Genomic DNA, 17,739 nt, shown 5'->3' with positions numbered 1-17,739 from the left:
TTAATGTTCTTTTTGAGGGAACAGAAGGAGAGCTCAGGCAGCTTGCTGCTTCCTCTCCGCCATCTTGGCTCTGCCCTCATAACCCTTATTTTCAAGAAAACTATAATATGTAAAATTGAACATATGACACTTCAGAAAGTAAATGCTGTTTTTAGATGAAGAATCAGTTTGGCCTGTCAATTATTTTCCAATTCTTTAGGAATATGTTTGACTATCATAAAAGAATGGGATTTAGAGCAAGAGAAACTGGTTCTAAATCAAATGGTTGCTCTGCTATTCCCTACTTTCCCCTCTTTGAGCCTCATTGTCCTCCTCTGTAAGGCAGCTAGGTGGTACAGTGGATAGAGCACTGGCCCTGAAGTAGGGAGGACCTGAGTTCAAATGTCACCTTAGACACTTACTAGCTGTCTGACCCTGGGCAAGTCACTGAACCCCAATTGCCTTAAACATCCAGGACCATCTCCCGTTGTCCTGATGTATATCTTGTCAATGGTCCCAGATGGCTCAGAGGTGAGAGTGAGGTTGTGACCTTGTACAGCCCTCCCTCACTTAAATCCAGTTCACTGAAAGTCATGACATCATCCTGATGTCTTGGTCCTCCTTGAGAACTAAGGATAAACAAAACAACAACAACCCCCTCTGTAAAATGAGAGGGATGACCCAGCTCATCTCTAAGGTCCATTCTAATTTTAAGAGCTTTTGAACTTCTGGTTAGGTCAGCACTCATTATCATCCGTTACTCTTTATGTAGATGATCATCAAGAAGCCATCATAAGATGTTGGCTTCTGCTGGGATCTTATCCTTGCAAGAACTGGCCAGTATGTTGTACTTTCTCACATGGGATAAGCTGAAAATTTGCATTTTTTCCTCTTCATAGTGAATTTCATTATGTGATATTGAGCTGTTAGATGCTCATTCCCCTCACCTGGGAGAAGGCATTTCCCCCCAGGGCTTTATGTCTCTCCATGGTGAATGTTCTCAGTCTTTTTTTCCTTGGTGTATCTTTTTTTTTAATCTTGTGAATAAGTGTTCTAAAACAAATGTCATCAGTGGTAAAAATGAAGACTTCCTAATGGGATGTTGTTGTGCTAATGATGTGCAGAACATATTTCAAAATGAATGTTAGGATCTGATATTTTTCTTTAACGAGATTTACCAGATGGATACAATAGCTGTTTACTGTTTCAGATCAAAGGGCAAAATGACAGTCATAAATTATATAATGTTATTTATAAGACTGTAGATCACACAAGGATCCTGTCACATTGTTGTGACAATCTGAGATCTCATTTGTACGACAATGCAAAGAAAACCCTGTTTTTAAATATTTAATCAGCTTTTCCTTGTTCCTGATTCAGTTTCACTATTTGCAACTTTCAGCATGTACTTTTCTTAAATGAAATTATTTTTTAAAACACCCATTATTCAGAATGACTATTTTCTACCTAGCTGATGGCAACTAGATTTCTTTCTTATACATTCAGTTATTTACACAGTATTATTTAACAGTGGTGCTAATAATCAAATGATGAATTTCTACCTTTCTTTTTGTAGCTCAGGTGTGTCCTAGGACTTTATTAGCCCTGTGAGCAATAAGGTGGAAGCTTTCTTTTTATGTTACACCTTGCAGTTCAGATGTAAAAAGAGGGGCTTAAACTTCATCCAATCACTTTCTTTTCATTGAGTGTTGAAAATGGCAGTTTCTAGCCTTTTTAAGTAAGGTAGGTAGGAAAGTTAGCTCAAGTGTTACAAACCATTAGTGCCATGTGGAATATGAAATGGTGATCAAACTGAGCTGTGGCTCTCTTGACACATCCTGCCTGCCAATCAGTCGGTCAGCTATATTCTAGCAGCCTCCCATGTGCTATGCCCTGGCTACACAAAACCAAAAAGGAATCATTCCCTTTCCCTCAGGAGCTTAGATAGACTGCAGAAGCCATGGGCACTGTTGCAAGTGGCTGTAATTACCAGGTAGAGGCATTGGAAGGACACAAAATTTAAACAAGTACAGGTCAAAGAGAAATTTTAAATGAAAGTTTGACAACAGAGGAAGAAGAGTCATGAGACAGTATATTGTGGTAAATATTCATACCTTAATCACCAAAGAAATTTAGAGGAACGGGGTCACTTCATTTTGGGGAGATGAAAGGCTTTATGGAGGTGAGATTTGAGCAGAGCCTTAAAGGGGGCAGTAAATAGAGAGTAGAGTGAGTATTATGGCTCTAGCAAAAGTACAGAGCTAGGAAAAAATACTCAGGGTACATTGAGAAGGTCAATGTCTGGAATTCATGGTTCATGTAGGGAAAAGTGAGGGATAAACAAAGAAAGGTAGGTTGTGATCAATGTGCATAAATGGCTTTAAATGTAAGTTTAGACCTCTAGTTAGTTTATCCTCTACCTTTGGCACCAAAATTTCTGATTCTGTTTACTCGTTAAAGTATTACTCTTAACTATATGGCATAAAAGAATTTCTGGTGCTTTGGATCTGGCTTCTCCTCCTCCTTCTCCTTTACTGTCTCCCCGTCTCCTCCTGCATGCAGCTGGGAGACCCTCAGGATTCTGCTCCACTGGCCAAAGCGGATGGGCAGTGGGGTCCAGCGTGGCTGGAGCTTGCAGAGGGAGTCCAGACCAGCAAGAAGTAAACAGAGACATGTGAAATAGAGTTGGGTTATTTTGTTTGCCACCTGACTCAAGAAGCTTGAGCAGGTAGGAAAGAAGGATGGTGAAAATGGAGACCTCCAGGACATGCAGAGATTTGCAGGAGCTTCAGAAGAAGCTAACTTCATTGATCAGTTCCATCCAGAGCAACTCCAAGGTGTTTGCTTTTATGAACTCTCAGATTGGTCGTAACCTCGATAAACATCCCTTTGTTGCCTTAACCTTGCTGACGTTCATTATACTATCTGCCATTCCCGTTGGAATCTTCCTGCTGCTTGTTGTCCTTATGTCTCTGGCTGCCTGTGTTGGAGTTTGTTGTATCTCTAGGCCACCTCAGCCTGCTCTGTGTGCTCTGTGGCTTGGGTTTCGTGTCACTGGCCATGTCTGGGGGCTTCAGCATGTGTCATGTGGTCCTCTTGAGCCTCATCAACTATTGGTTCTCTTTTGGCTCACTGAAGCATCAGCAGATCCTTGGAAGCAAGTGCTCAATGACCATCCAATATTCCGACTCTACCAGGTGTGACTGAGTGAAATCAGTACTTTGTTTTAAAGGCTTTGGGACAGCACATGCTGTGTTTATGACATTGAATTATAGCTTTTGTCAGGGGGCAGGACTAATAGGTGATCACCACCATAGAAATATTCTTTATTATTTTCAGGGTTGATTGTTGCAAGGCCCTTGGAAGAACAAAGTCTTAGAAGATTCACAGCGTCCTTACGGTTGTTGATGCAGCAACAGTCAGGAAGGCTTTGTCATGGGGTTATACCCACAAGAGCAATACCAGCAAGTCTGGGAAATGACACAACTCCCTCCCTTTCCCCATCCCTCTTCCAAAGTAAAACAATAAATAAAAGAGTTAAAAATCCTCTCCTGCACAGAGAGGCTGCTAGCATTCTGAAAAACCAGAAACCTAAGCCTTAGGACTTACCTCTAGGGGCTCAATGTCTATAGATGTGGGACTTTATTCAAAGCAGATTGGCAAGGGATTGAGTCCTTCCATTTGGATCTGGGGGGATGGGGAGAGAAAGAAACACTTAAGCCTTAATTACTTTTATCAGAATAATAACATTAGCAGCCACTTATTCAAGACTGAAATTCTGTTATTAGAATTTATTGTTTAAGATACTTGACGGAAAGGACTAAAAGGAATACACTCCAAACATGTACTGTTAATCTTTTTAATGGTTTGAAAAAAATACTTATGCATTTTTTGGGGTATTGTTTCAGAGTTTGCTCTATTAGTCTATTTCCTGGAAAATGTATGTAAAAGGACAATCTTTAGCACTTCTGTTCTGATGGTAATGCATTATTTGCCTGTTACTTTATTAAACTAAATTCTGTTTTTTAAAAATAATTTCTGGACTCCAAATCAACTCTTTTCCTCTCTTTCTTTGTCTATCTCCATCTCTTTCCTCCTCAAAATATTTTACCCCTTTAGTCCTTTTGTTATTTCTCTTTGACTTTATTTTACTAAGTCTTTTAGTTTATTTTTCTTTTTAGTCTTTTCATTTTAATCTTGAATTATTGTGTATTTTGTTTTTCTGGCTCTGCTTGCTTCTCTTTGCGCAATCAGTTCATAAACCTTTCATACTTTAGTCATATTTGCCATTTCTTACAGTACAGTAACATTCTACTACATGTATGTACCACAGTATGGTGAGTTTTTCCAAAATCAGTGGGTATCTACTTTGTTTCCAATTCTTTGTTACCAGAAATGGTATTGCTATAAATATTTTGGTGTATACAGAGGCTTTATTTTTGTCAATGACCTCCCCCGGGTTTGCCAACCAGGGAAATCTTTGAGTCATAGAATATATAGACTTCTTTTTTTAAACTAACTTTATTTGCACAATTCCAACTTGCTTTTCAGAATGATTGGATCAATTCTCAGCTCCACAACAGTCTATGGTGTGGTACCTTTCCACATTCCCTCCAAAAAAACAACCCTATTTCCATCTTTTGACATATTCACCAATTTTCTGGGTGTTTAGATAAAACTCTAGAGTTCTTTTTAATTGACTTTCTCTTATTATTAGTGCTTTGGAATCTTCTTTCATGTGGCTATTAATAGATTGCAAATCCTATCTTGAGAATTGTTTATTAACTTCCTTTGACCACTTATCTCTTTGGCAGTGGCTTATTATCTCATGTCTTAGTTACCTATATATCTTGGCCATCAGAGATATTTATTACAACTGATTTTTTGCAATCATCCATTTATTTTACAACCCAAGTTGTGTTTTCATTCCTGCAAAAGCTTTTTATTATCATGTAATTCAACCAATGGTCTGATCTTTTTTGACCACTCTGTCCCTTATTTGGTTAACAATCTGCCTCTTCACCATAACAATGTAAATAAAGCACCTTATCTGGTTCCTTTCCCTTTTTATATGACCTTTAATGTATAGATAATCTATCAATTTTGGTTTTATAGTAGTACAAAGTTTAAGAGTTTGAATTCCTAACCTTTCTGGCCATTTGAAACCTAATTTCTCCTACTCTGAAATTTCCTGAAAAATTCTTTTCAAGTAGGTAATTTTACTCTACATGATCTAGGTTTGAGGCTTTATTACCTATTGGATTGTTGAGATTGATTTAAAAAGAATTCTTCCCTACCTGTTCTTATTTTTTCCCTTTTGTTTCAACTTGTATCATAGTTTTGACAGTTACTGCTTTATCATATTATTTGAGGACTTTGAGTCTTATCCCTTCCTTTATTCATTACTGTCCATGGTATTTTAGATTTTGGCTCCTCCAAATGAATTTTATAATGTTGTTTAGTTCGATAAACTATCTTTTAGGTAGTTTGATCAATACACCACTAAGTCTGTAAATTATTATAGATTGCATTGGCACAATGAAGGTAATAATATAATATAATAGGTAGCATTTATTTATGGCTTTAAGGTTTGCAGAGTGCTTTAGAAATATAGTCTCCTCTATCCTCAGAACTCTGGGAAATAGGTGCTACATTTAATACTCCTCAGTAGAGGAAAGTGATGCAGACAGAAGTTGTGACTTACTCAGGATCACATGACCAGTAAGTGTCTGACTCTGGATCTGAATGCAGGTATTCTAGGTCCAGAATTCTATCCTCTGTTCCACCTAACAGGCTCTAGATGCATAGTGACTATTGACTATCCCCCAATTACTTAAACTTATCTTACCTGTCAATTTTTAAATTAAATTTCTTTTGCAATTAACAAGCATTTATTTTCTCTCCCTCTCACCGCAGCCCACTGACTCAAAACTACATCAATAACCATTTTTTTAAAGTTATATTCAGACAAACAAATCCAGAAGTGAATTTCTTATTCTGAATCTTGAATTGATCACCTCTCCTCACCTTTCTGAATTCCTTCAAATGTTAGCTAAAATCCTACTTTCTTCAAGAAACCTTTCATGGTCACTCTTCCCTCTGAGATCGCCTCAAATTTGCCCTGTATATATCTTGGATGCAGAGTTGTTTGCTTGATAGCAGGGATGGTTTTTTGCCTTTCTTTACATCTTTCAATCTTAACTCAATGCTTTTTGACTTGAGTTTTTCATTTTAGTTTGCTTAATCTAGTCCTTAATTTGAATAATTTCTATTTTGGTGTTTGATTGAGGTTTATCTAATTTATTGAGGCTTTTGTGTTATGGGGAAATAGCTGGAGGTTTGGGAGAGGGATAAGGGTAGGGGTTCTTAGGAATTCCTCTTTAAAGAATTACCCCCTCTTGCACACAAATCCAATAGAAAAATGTAAAGGGGGAAATGGGGTATGGGTTTGGTTAGGGGTTGGGGTTCTTAGGAATTCCTCTTTAAAGAATTACACCCTCTTGCACACAAAAGTAGTTAGAATAAGGTGGTAGTTTATTTAGGAGCCAGGGAAGGGAAGGGTGGGGGGAGGGAAACCATGACAGAAATCCTTGGACTTCTCATGGGGAGATAGGCACAAAGCACATGGCTCAGAGGTACCAAATCTCTTCAAACAGGAGACTGGAAGGTACTTTAATAGAGGACTGATGGGGGTGGACCATCTGCCTGTGAAAAGTTCCTTTAGTGAGGGAGGACCATCCCCTACTGGTGGTAGCTGGGGGAATTGGGTGAGGGGTGGCTCTCTTCAGGACACAAAGGCTGAAGCCACACCCAAGGGAGACCAGAATGAAGGGTGGGAATCTGAAGCTAGCTCAGTCCGATTTGGTTCAGCTTATCTCTCTAGGCGTTATCTGTCCTCTGGTTTAGTTTCTCAAGGAGAAGATTCCTCGGTGTGCCCCAGAGAACTTCTGGGCTGCTCTGCACCCCATGACAATAAGATAATAGTTTATTTAGGGGCTAGGGAAAGGAAACCTAGAGAGAAATCCTTGGACTACTTCTCATGGGGAGAAGGCGTGGCACAGAGGCTAGGCTATGAGATACCTATCTCCTTGAGCAGGAGACAGGCAGATAGTTTCATAGAGGACTGATGGGGGTGATCATCTGACTGTGGAAAGTTCCCTTATTAGGGGAGAACCATCTCCCACTGGTGGTGGCTAGGGGAATTGGGTGAGGGTTGGCTTCGGATCTCTCAAGCCATCTCTCTTCTCCTCCTGCCACAAAGGCAGAAGCCACACCAAATCTTATCTCCCCAGGGGTGGGGGAGACTGGAATGAAGGGTGGTGGTCCTGGAGTCCTCAGTCCCCATCAGGTGCCACTTATCTCTTTAGGTGTGTCTGTCCTTTGGTTTAGTTTCTCAAGGAGAAGGTTCTTCAACCTTCAGGGGTGCTAGGCCCATAACAGTTGCATATTCAATTCATTATTTTGTTGATTAAAGTGTTTCAAGATAGAAATTTTCTTCTAAAGACTCTTTGGGCTAAATCCTCAAAATGCTGCTATGTGTGTCTCACTGTTGTAATTTTCTTTGATGAAATTATCGATTCCACTCTGAAGTCATGATCCCGCTCTGAAGTCAGAGGGGAGTGTAAGTGGAGAGATCTGCACCATCCCTCTGCTCCCCAACACACACACACACACACACACACACACACACACACACACACACACACACACACACACACACACACACACCATTCCTTTCTATCTGCTTTGGTCACTTACTGGTGAGCTTGGATTTCCCAATCATTATTCAGTTTTAAGCTTTTCAACTCATTGGGGGAGAGTTGGGCTGTATTGCTTCCTCCTACTCTTTTTGGTTACTTTTGTTTGTTTGTTTTTGCCGATTCTAGTCCTTTTTTCCCCTTAAGGAATCTTTTGGATTTTTGGGGAATTTTATCTATATAAGTCTTGAGCATTCTCAGGTAGATTGATTCCCAGATATTTTATGTATTTTGTATGGGATTTCCCTTTTTCGCTCCTGGGTTTTGTTATTGCTAATATATTAATAACTAGTGATTTGGTATTGTTGAAGGTGAAAATTTTTTGTTTCTTTGTTAATTCTCTCAGATTTTCTTTTTTTCTTTTCCAGAAACCTGAGATAGTTTTGTCTCTGTTGTTGTTTACATCAAAGCACTAAACTTTGGAATCTTTTTGCTGTTGCTAATATTCTAGAACTGAAGTCAAAGAGGAGCAGGGGAAGTCTGCTGATTTATTTCTGCATTTAGTGGGAAAGTTTCTAGTGTTTACTCATGGAATACAATGGTTTTGATTGGAAATAGATGCTTTGAAATTCATGTTTTAAAGGGGCCTTCTATGCTGTGCCCCGCCAGCTAGCAGTTCAGCCCTCTCACAGGAGGGTGAGTTTAGTTCCAGAAGATGCCTGCACTTCAGCTGATTCCAAGGCTCTGGGGGAAGTTTCTCCAGAACAGCTTGCCTGGGGCTGTATCTATGGTGGTGAGAATACAGGGCTGGACTCCACTCCCAGGCTGGCTCCTCACTCCTCTCTTCCCCTCTGTCTCTCTCTTTCTCTCTCCCACTTTCTCATCTCATTCTCCTCTCTAGCTCACTCATCCCTCTCTCCCCTCTCTCCCCTCTCCCAACTCTGTCCCCCCCTCTCCTCTCTCACTCTTTCCTCTTTCTCTATCACCACCACTCTTTCTCCTCTCATTCTCCTACTCTCTTCTCACAACTCTCCCCTCTCTCATCATTTCTCCACTGTCTTTCCTCTCTCTCCTCTCCTCTCATCTTTCCCCTCTCTACTCTTTCTAATTCTCTTTGCTCTGAATCCTGTCTGTTAACTAAATCTTCTCCCACTCTGACTCCTCTCACTCTTATCCCTCTGATATGGGGGAGAAACCGATAGGAGAAAGCACGTAGGTCCTTAGGATTCCTCTGTAAAGAATTATACTCTCGCATAGATTAGGAATAAAAGAACAGGTTTATTGGGGTACAAGAGAAACTGGCCTGGAGGAAGGTTTTGCCTGAACAAAATGCTTTCCTCCCTGACTAGCTTGTGGAGTGCCATTTTATAGGGTTTAGATGGGGTGGGTAAGAGTCTCTTGTTGGGTGAGGGGCTGGTGGTCTTCCGGCATTGCGCTGGGGTAGGAGGAATCCCTCCTGAGTGATCTGGTGGTGGGTGTCAACTCTGTCCTGATGGGTGGTTCCAGGTGGTCTTCTCCTGGATTACCTCATCCAGGTGCTTAGGATGACTGGAATGTAGGGTGGTGGTCCTGGAGCATGCTCAGTTCGATCTGGTGCTGCTTATCTCCATTGGGTGTGTGTGTGTCCTTGATTGACTTCAAGGAGAGGCCTACTTGATTTCAAGGGAAAACCCCCAGAGACCTGTTGGGGTAACCAGGGCCCATAATCCTCCCATGACACGCCTCTCTGTCTCTCCTCTTTTCACCTCTCTTCACTCTGACTCCTATCTATTCACTAACTCTTCTGCCACTCTGACTCCTCTCACTCTTATCCCTCTTGATCTCTCCTATTTCTACCTCTCTTCACTCTAGCTCTTCTCACTCTTATCCCTCTCTGTCTCTCCTCTTTCTACCTCTTTTGGCTCTGACTCCTGTCTATTCACTAACTCTTCTCCCATTCTCTCCTCTCGCTCTCATCTCTCTCTAAGATGCTTTTGCCATTGAAATTTTAATTCAGTTTTGAAAATACAAATACGCAGAAGTACAAACAGAAAGGCCATGAACGGAGATAGTAAGGAGCTCCATTTTGTTTGGTGACTTTATAATCAGAATGTGACCGACTATTAGTGATTTTTCCCTCAGGTATGTTGACTTTCCCCCACTAATAGCAACAAAACATCATTTGGTAAAATACAAGAAGAAAAGAAGGGATAACCACCTCCAGCCCAGTAAGTGACCGATTTGCCCATGGTGAGTAGTAACTGTTTTTGTTATTGTTCACTCATTCTTCAGTCGTGTCTCACTCTTTGTGAATAATCTTGGGGTCTTCTTGGCAGACACTGAAGTGGTTTGTCCCTATCTCTATCTCCTTCTCTATACCTTTATATATCTCTTGATTTCAAGATCTATCTTTCTATCTCTATATCTATTTCCCTATGTCTCACTCACTATCTCTACATCTCTCTTTCTCATTCTAAATTGTTTTCTCTCTCTCTATCCATAGACACATAACTCTAACACTTTATCTCTTTATATATCTCCCTCTCTACCTCTGGATCTATCTAGATACATACATCTCTCTACCTAATGGTATACATGTTTCTATTTATCTCCCTCAATTTATCTGCATCACTCCACTGTGACTCCTCTCTTTGACTTGTCTCTCCCAATGTGATTCTTCTTTCTGACTCTCATCCCTCTCTGACTCCTCTCTCCACTCCATCCTTTCTCTGTTCACTGACTCGTCTCCATCTCTGTATCTCTTCTTTCTATCTCTCTTCACTATAACTGCTCCTTGACTCTTCTCCCACTCTGACTCCAATTCCTCTCTGTCTATCCTCTAACTCTCTCCTCTGACTCCTCTCTCTACTCCCTGCCCCTTATCCCACCCTGATTATAATCCCTCTCTATCCCTCCTCTTTCTACCTCCATTCACATAATCCTCTCCCTATTCACTGACACTTCTCCCTCTAGGTCTTTCCTCTTTCTAACTCTCTCCATTCAGACTCATCTCACTTGTATCCCTCTCTTGACTCTCCTCTTTCTACCTCTCTTCATTCTGACTTCTTTCTCTACTCCCTGAGTCTTCTCCCTCTCTGTCTCTCCTATTTCTATCTCTCTCCACGCTGACTCCTCTCACTCTTATCCTTCTCTATCCTTCTTTCTAACTTTCTTTACTCAATATTCTCTATTCATTAACTCTTCTCCCTCTCTGTCCCTCCTCTCTGTCTTCTTTCTAACTCTCTCTTCTGACTCCTCTCTCGATTCCCTGACACTTCTCCCACTGTGCCTCCTCTATCCCTACTCGTTCTACCTGTCTGTCTGTCTTCTTTCTAACTCTCTCCTCTGACTCCTCTCTATCCCTCCTTTTTCTACCTCTCTTCATTCTGACTTCATTGTCTACTCCCTGACTCTTTTCCCTCTCTCTCTCTCTGTCCTCTTTCTAACATTCTCCTCTGACTCTTCTCCCACTCTGACCATGTTCCCTCTCTATCCCTCATCTTTCTAACTCTCTTCATTCCGACTTCATTCTCTACTCCCTGACTCTTTTCCCTCTCTGTCTGTCCTCTTTCTAAAATTCTCCACTAACTCCTCTCCTCCCTCTCTGTCCTCTTTCTAACTCTCTCCTCTGAATCCAGTCCCTCTCTTCACTCTGACTCCTCTCATTCTCATCCTTCTCTATCCCTCTTCTTTCTAACTCTCTGTACTCAATCCTCTCTATTCATTAAGTCTTCTCCCTGTCTGTCCTCTAACTCTCTCCCCTCCCTCTCTCCTCTGAATCCAGTCCCTTTCTATCCCTCCTCTTTTGTGGAGAGGGAATATAGTCAGAGTGGGAGAGGAGTCAGAAGAGTTAATGAATAGAGACGATTGAGTAAAGAGAGTTAGAAAGAAGAGAGATAGAAATAGGAGAGACAGAGACATAAAAGAGTCAGGGAGTAGAGAAAGAAGTCAGAATGAAGAGAGGTAGAAAGAGATGGGATAAAGAGGGAATATAGTCAAGGTGGGAGAAGAATCAGGGAATAGAGAGAGGAGTCAGGGGAGAGAGTTAGAGGACAGACAGGGAGAAGACTTAATGAATAGAGAGGATTGCGTACAGAGAGTTAGAAAGAAGAGGGATAGAGAAGGATAAGAGTGAGGGGAGTCAGAGTGGAGAGAGATAGAAGTCAGAATAAAGAGAGGGAGAAGAGTTAGTGAACAGAGAGGACTGAGTGAAGAGGGATAGAGAAGGAGAAGAGTGAGAAGAGTCAGTGGAGAATTTTAGAAAGAGGACATACAGGAAGAAGACTGGAGAGGGAGAAGAGTCAGGGAGTAGAGAACAAAGTCAGAATGAAGAGAGGTAGAAAGAGATGGGAATAGAGAGAGGAGTCAGGGGAGAGAGTTAGAGGAATGACAGGGAGAAGACTTAATGAATAGAGAGGATTGCGTACAGAGAGTTAGAAAGAAGAGAGAAAGAGGAGGGATAGAGAGGGAATATAGAGTGGGAGAGGAGTCAGAGGTGAGAGTTAGAAAGAGGACAGATAGTGAGGGAAAAGAGACAGGGAGTAGAGAAAGAAGTCAGAATAAAGAGAGGAAAAAGAGTGAGTGAAGAGGGATAGAGAAGGTTAAGAGTGAGAGGAGTCAGGGAGTAGAGAACAAAGTCAGAATGGAGAGAGGTAGAAAGAGATGGGAATAGAGAGAGGAGTCAGGGGAGAGAGTTAGAGGAATGACAGGGAGAAGACTTAATGAATAGAGAGGATTGCGTACAGAGAGTTAGAAAGAAGAGAGAAAGAGGAGGGATAGAGAGGGAATATAGAGTGGGAGAGGAGTCAGAGGTGAGAGTTAGAAAGAGGACAGATAGTGAGGGAAAAGAGACAGGGAGTAGAGAAAGAAGTCAGAATAAAGAGAGGAAGAAGAGTGAGTGAAGAGGGATAGAGAAGGTTAAGAGTGAGAGGAGTCAGGGAATAGAGAGAGGAGTCAGGGGAGAGAGTTAGAGGAATGACAGGGAGAAGACTTAATGAATAGAGAGGATTGCGTACAGAGAGTTAGAAAGAAGAGAGAAAGAGGAGGGATAGAGAGGGAATATAGAGTGGGAGAGGAGTCAGAGGTGAGAGTTAGAAAGAGGACAGATAGTGAGGGAAAAGAGACAGGGAGTAGAGAAAGAAGTCAGAATAAAGAGAGGAAGAAGAGTGAGTGAAGAGGGATAGAGAAGGTTAAGAGTGAGAGGAGTCAGGGAGTAGAGAACAAAGTCAGAATGGAGAGAGTTAGAAAGAAGAGGGATAGAGAAGGATAAGAGTGAGAGGAGTCAGAGTGAAGAGAGGTAGAAAGAGGAGGGATAGAGAGAGAATAGAGGGAGGAGCCTGTGGAGAGAGTTAGAGGAAAGTCAAGGAGAAGAGTTAATGAACAGAGACGATGGAATAAAGAGAGTTAGAAAGAAGAGGGATAGAGAAGGATTAGAGTGAGGGAAGTCAGAGTGGAGAGAGATAGAGGGAGAAGCCTCAGGGAGTAGAGAACGAAGTCAGAATGAAGAGAGGTAGAAAGAGATGGGATAAAGAGGGAGAGGAGTCAGAGAGGGATAAGACTGAGTGGAGTCAGTGGAGAGAGGTAGAAATAGGAGATACAGAGAGAGATGATTGAGTGAAGATATGTAGAAAGAGGAGGGATAGAGAGGGAGGCATGAGAAGAGAGAGTTAGAAAGAGGACAGACAGAGAGGGAGAAGAGTCATGGAGTAGAGAAAGAAGTCAGAATGAAGAGGTAGAAAGAGGAGGGGTAGAGAGGGAATATAGTCAAGGTGGGAGAAGAATCAGGGAATAGAGAGAGGAGTCTGTGGAGAGTTAGAAAGAAGAGGGATAGAGAGGGACAAGAGTGAGAGGAGTCAGTGGAGAATTGTAGAAAGAGGACAGACAGAGGGATAAGAGTCAGGGAGTAGAGAAAGAAGTCAGAATGAAGAGAGGTAGAAAGAGGAGGGATTAAGAGGGAAAAGAGTCGGAATAGACCGAGGAGTCAGAGGAGAGTTCAAAAGAGGAAAGAGAGGGATACGTCTGAGTTTAGTCAGTGGAGAGAGGTAGAAAGAGGAGGGATAGAGAGGGAGTATAGTCAAGGTGGGAGAAGAATCCGGGAGTAGAGAAAGGAATCAGAGTGGAGAGAGATAGAAATAGGAGAGACAGAGAGGGATAAGAGTGAGGGAAGAGTTAGTGAATAGAGAGATGATTGATTGAAGAGATGTAGAAAGAGGAGGGATAGAGAGGGAGGAGAGTTAGTTAACAGAGAGAATTGAGTAAAGAGAGATAGAAAGAAGAGGGATAGAGAAGGATAAGAGTGAGAGGAGGCAGAGTGGGAGAAGCGCCAGGGAATCGAGAGAGGAATCAGAGTGAAAAGAGGTAGAAAGAAGAGATACAGAGAGGGAGAAGTTAGTGAATAGAGAGAGGATGGAGTGTGGAGAGGTACAAAGAGATGAGAGAGTTAGCAAAAGGACAGGGAGGGATAAATGTGTGATGAGAGTTAGTTAATACAGAGAGTAGTCAGAATGGAGATATAGAAATAGGAGAGACAGAGAGGGAGAAGATTGAGCGGAGGCAGAGTGGGAGAAGAGTCAGGGAGTACAGAGAGGAATCAGAGTGAAGAGAGGTAGAAATAGGAGATACAGAAGAGCATAAGAGTGAGAGGAGTCAGAGTGAGGAGAGGTAGAAAGAGATGAGACAGAGAAGGATAAGAGTGAAGAAAGATAGAAAGAGGAGAATCAATGAGGCGTAAGTATGAGGGGAGAGTTACTAAACGGAGAGAGGATTGAGTGAAGAGAGTTAGAAAGAGGAGAGATAGAGAGGGATTGGCATCAGAGTGGGAGAAGAGTCAGTGAACAGAGAGAGGATGAAGTGTAGAGAGTTAGAGGAGGGACAGAGAGGGAGAAGAGTGAGAGGACTCAGAGTGGAGATGGATAAAAATAGGAGAGACAGAGAGAGAGGAGTCAGGGAGTAGAGAGAGGAGCCAGAAGAGAGAGTTAGCAAGAGGACAGAGAGGGAGAAGAGTTACTGAATAGAGAGAGGACTGAGTGAAGAGAGGTAGAAAGAGGACAGACATGAGGGATAAAAGTGAGGAGACAGTGTTGAGTGTCAGAGATAGAGAGGTAGAGCAGTCAGAGAGATTTAGAAAGAGGAGAGGAATAATGGGATCAGAATTAGAAGAATAAGAGAGGAAAAGGAGTCAGTGAGCAAGGATAGGAGTCAGGGTGCAGAGAGGGAGAAGAGGCAGTGAGTAGAGAGAGGTCAGAGTGAGGAGAGACAGAGAGGGATAAGAGTGAGGAGTCAGTGATAGAGAGATAGAGAAGTAGAGCAGTCAGAGAGATTTAGGAGGAGGAGAGGAATAATGGGATAAGAATTAGAAAGAAGAATAAGGGAGGAAAGAAGAGTGAGAGTGAACAGAGTCAGGAAGAAGAATCAGAGTGGGAGAGAAGAGAGGAGTCAGAGTGCAGAGAGGAAGAAGAGGCAGTGAGTAGAGAGAGTCGTCAGAGAAGAAAGAAAGAGGAGAAAGGCAGAGAGGGATGAGAGTCAGAAACAAGAATCAGATGTAGAGAAGAGGTATTGAGGAGAGAGAGAGAGAAGAGTTTGGAAGAGTGAGTAGAGAAAGGAGTCAAAGTGTAGAGAGTCAGAGTGAATAGAGTTAGAAAGGGAGAGAAGATGAACTGAGTAGAGAGAGGAGTCATGGTGGTAAAGAGTCTTAGAAAGAGGAGAGGCCGAGGGATGAGAGAGAAAGAATAAGAAATGGAGAGGAGTTAGAAACAGGAGAGCCACAGATGGATGACCATCACAAGGAAGATTCAGAGGGATTAGAGTGAGAGCAGTCAGAGTGGGAGAAGACTCAGCATGAAGAAAGTTAGAAGGAGGAGAGACAGATAGAGGGAGAGAAGAGGCAGTGAGTAGAGAGAGGAGTCACAGAGGGATGAGAGTCAGAAAGAAGAATCACGTTGGGAGAGACAAGTCAAAGTGAGAAGACATCATGATGAGAGTGAGAGGAGTCACAGTGGAGTGATGCAGATAAATTGAGGGAGATAAATAGAAACATGTATACCATTAGGTAGAGAGATGTATGTATCTAGATAGATCCAGAGGTAGAGAGGGAGATATATAAAGAGATAAAGTGTTAGAGTTATGTGTCTATGGATAGAGAGAGAGAAAACAATTTAGAAAGAGAGAGATAGAGATAGAGTATATTAGATAAAGATAGAGATAGAGACAAACCACTTCAGTGTCTGCCACGAAGACCCCAAGATTGTTCACAGAGAGTGAGACACGACTGAAGAATGAGTGAACAATAACAAAAACAGTTACTACTCACCATGGGCAAATCGGTCACTTACTGGGCTGGAGGTGGTTATCCCTTCTTTTCTTCTTGTATTTTACCAAATGATGTTTTGTTGCTATTAGTGGGGGAAAGTCAACATACCTGAGGGAAAAATCACTAATAGTCGGTCACATTCTGATTATAAAGTCACCAAACAAAATGGAGCTCTTTACTATCTCTGTTCATGGCCTTTCTGTTTGTACTTCTGCATATTTGTATTTTCAAAACTGAATTAAAATTTCAATGGCAAAGGCATCTTAGAGAGACAGAGAGGGATAGGAGTGAGTGAATTGTTAGTGAATAGACCGAGTATTGAGTTTATTTCCAACTCTCTGGCTCTCCTCTTTCTAAATCTCTTCACTCTTTCCCCTCACCACTTCTCTCTCATCTCTCCTCTCATCCAAACAACTTGAGCAAACAATAGGATATAAAATAAATCTACATAAATTAACAGTAATTTTGTATATTAGCAATGAAATCCAGCAGGAAGAGATAAAACTACACAATTACACACAGGAATTACATGAGTGCAACTTTCAAAAAATTTACAGAAATTAAGAACAGTTTAAATAATTGAAATATTCATTACTACCAAATGATTACTTTCATATCTAGACAAAATAATACTGAAATTCTTTCTCCTTCCAGTTTAGCCCCCACAGCCATCAGCTGGAGAAGCAACCAACCAAATGGACCCAAAGAACAAGCAAACCACCCCTGCAAGGCATGCTGATGGAGAAACAGGATTCAGCATGTTTCAGCCATGGCAGATGACCACCATGTCCCCCCAGATTCTGGACACAGTCATATGCCCTCAGTAATCATCCTGCTAAGAAACCCTTGTAGAGATGTAGCCTTGCAATTATTCCTAGAGGAGCTGCTACAACCACAATTACTAAAGATCCAGAAAAGATTTCCTGTCACCAAAGTGAAAGGGAGTAGACTATAATGGGAAAGTGACCTATGATTTAAAAAAAAAAAATGAACACCCGAAGAAGCTCCAAGTGTGCCTTGCACATGCCCTTGGGGTGTCTTAGCATTATGTTATTGTTGTTCTTTTTCTATATAATACTTGACTTGGAGTTGGTGCAGGGATTCACCACATTGCTTTACCTTGTTGCCTCCCAATGACAACTGGCCTCTTGTGAGTAAACTCCCCCAATTAATCTCACTAACCCTAATAAAACCTATTAATAACCAAGCTATTCTGAGCCCTCTTTTTTGCTTTCTCAGTATTCTCTTGGAGGGTATGCCACCCTGTGATGGGCATAATTAGGGCAGAATAAACCCCCCCTCCCCTTACAAGTCTTGTGTCCTTACACAAAGTCCTTGGGTACCCAGTGATTCAGTCTCAGAAACTGATATGATTTTATCAGTGGAAATGACATTTATAAAAGGACAATAGCATCTGCTTTGCTACTACAGCCTAAGCACTATGGCCACATCTAAGAGTAGCAAGGGAAACCTCTCTTCTGTGTGGTTTCCTCCTTGAGAGCAAAGAGGTCTTCCATTTCTTTTTGTATCCCAAATACTTAACACAGTGCTTTGCACATAGTAAACAGTTAATAAATGCATTTTCACTGAGGAACAAAAGGTCAAGAATCTCAAGGGGAAAAATGAACAAAGTGGGGAAGAAGGGAGCCATGAAGTACTAGATCTCAAACTATACTACAAAACAATCATCAAACTGATTTGTTGCTCATTAAAAAGAGAGGTTAATCAGTACAACAGATTAACTACACAGCATACAGAAGTAAATGAAGCTAGTAG

The 17,739-nt window shown here is 41.5% G+C and overlaps 1 pseudogene; it reads left to right on the top strand.

The window, feature by feature from the left end:
• Nucleotides 1-2,720: 2,720 nt before the first annotated feature.
• Nucleotides 2,721-3,186, top strand: LOC122733350 (annotated as a pseudogene).
• Nucleotides 3,187-17,739: the final 14,553 nt, after the last annotated feature.

The sequence above is a fragment of the Dromiciops gliroides genome, chromosome X, assembly GCF_019393635.1.
Source record: "Dromiciops gliroides isolate mDroGli1 chromosome X, mDroGli1.pri, whole genome shotgun sequence".
Classification (NCBI taxonomy): domain Eukaryota; kingdom Metazoa; phylum Chordata; class Mammalia; order Microbiotheria; family Microbiotheriidae; genus Dromiciops; species Dromiciops gliroides.
This window is presented reverse-complemented; position numbering and strand designations above follow the sequence as displayed.